The sequence below is a fragment of the Schistocerca nitens genome, chromosome 4 (assembly GCF_023898315.1).
Source record: "Schistocerca nitens isolate TAMUIC-IGC-003100 chromosome 4, iqSchNite1.1, whole genome shotgun sequence".
NCBI lineage: Eukaryota > Metazoa > Arthropoda > Insecta > Orthoptera > Acrididae > Schistocerca > Schistocerca nitens.
This window is the reverse complement of record NC_064617.1, coordinates 232,581,687-232,583,555: the sequence shown is the minus strand read 5'-3', so window position 1 is coordinate 232,583,555 and position 1,869 is coordinate 232,581,687. Positions and strand designations below refer to the sequence as shown.

The window sequence follows — 1,869 nt, the reverse complement described above, 5'->3', positions numbered from 1 at the left end:
ATAATCCGTTCATCATTAGAATAAACCTGATGTAAAAATTGCACTATGTTTTCTTCCACGTCTGCTGGAACCTCATTGGTTTCCGTTTCACGTGGGACTGCAGCCAAGCTGTCAAGAGTCCAGTTACGATAATAAGGGTACGTTTTGTGCTGTGCGTTAGGCGCACATCCACTTAGCGATAATACGGTACAACAGCTTTTCCGGCACATTTAACTTGGACAGCAGTGGCCGGTTAGCTGGTACAGCTAGCCTGCAGTGACGTGACCAGCTGCAGTTCCCACGTGATACCAGCTGCAGTCTCAATGATAACGAGCCTACGAACAACAGAGTCCACGAGCAACCAGTTCAGCAGTTCTTCCTTCTGGCGCCTTTATGCCGAGCGTACCCCGCCACGCGTTCGGCAGTGATGTGTGAAAAAGCTGCGTGCGTTAGTTCCAGTACGTCTGTCAGCTTAACAATCTTGTTACTTCTTGGGCCAAATCCCGCAGCTTGGCTCCAGACCAGTACTGCTTGGTTCATATTGTTATTGTACAGTAGCAAAAGTAAAAATGCAGCATTTTTATGATGTGCTCGATGCTGTGAAAATGATTGGTTTTCATGTTTCTAAGATACTCTGTGATATAAAACGATGGACATGGTCCAAATATAGGATTTGGTTTTTCGTTTTTGCCTTAAAAATTAAATTGTTATGTTTTCTTAATTTAAACAACTTTTACGAACAGTCTTTTATAAAACATCGATAATTGGGAATTTGCATTTGAAATGGAAACAGGAATTTCGCGTCCAATGTGTAACTAGAAACAAGAAGACGTGCATTATTCATAAAAATGATGGCAAGTTTTATAATTACGAGATGTAGGTATTTCAAATTGAACGAGGAAAAAAAGATACCGGCGACATTTGATCTAGCGCACGAATAACCGCATTTCATTCACATTCTATTACGCTTTTTTTTTTAGTCTCATTTTGTTCGTTTTCGTTCGTTGTATCTGCTCGGGGCGGACGTCGCAAGTCACCCGTTTCAGTTCGTCGTTGACCCATTAACTCAGTTATTTTATTACAGAGGGCAGCTAACCCTCTGACCGAACTCGCTGAGTTACCGTGCCGGCTATGCTAATCTTCTCTGTATCGTTGCAATTTCAGTATATGTACCGCCGAAGCCAGTACTGCTTCGACTGCGCTACACGTTTCATGGGGGTTTGTCTATCAGCTGCAGTCTACAAAAGTCTCTCGGAAAACTTCAAAGCCGATTACCTCCTTAAATTTATGAAAAATATTAAGAACAGCGTGTTTCTCGCAACTTTTTACCGTGTTCCACGCGCGTGTTTCACTACGGAACAGAAAACAGCCTCAGCCATTTTCATACTGCACATGAACAGCGCGACAATCAGAGCACAACGCTGCAGGGCCGGTGACTGTACACGATTTTTGAAATAAAAACTACGCAGCTAAAACTTGATTAACAAAAGCGTTGATGGCTGTTAATACATTTGAATATCTTAAAGTTTCATTTAAAGTAACTTCTTGTTGTTGTTGTGGTCTTCAGTCCTGAGACTGGTTTGGTGCAGCTCTCCATGCTACTCTATCCTGTACAATCTTCTTCATCTCCCAGTACCTACTGCAACCTACATCCTTCTGAATCTGCTTAGTGTATTCATCTATTGGTCTCACTCTTCGATTTTTACCCTCCACGCTGCCCTCCAATACTAAATTGGTGATCCCTCGATGTCTCAGAACATGTCCTACTAACCGGTCCCTTCTTCTAGTCAAGTTGTGTCAAAAGCTCCTCTTCTCCCCAATTCTATTCAATACCTCCTCATCAGCTATGTGACCTACCCATCCAATCTTCAGCATTCTTCTGTAGCAGCA

The 1,869-nt window shown here is 42.5% G+C and overlaps 1 pseudogene; it reads right to left on the bottom strand.

Moving 5' to 3' along the window:
• Window positions 1-1,106: 1,106 nt before the first annotated feature.
• LOC126254819 (U6 spliceosomal RNA) lies at window positions 1,107-1,167 on the bottom strand (annotated as a pseudogene).
• Between the last annotated feature and the right edge of the window lie 702 nt (window positions 1,168-1,869).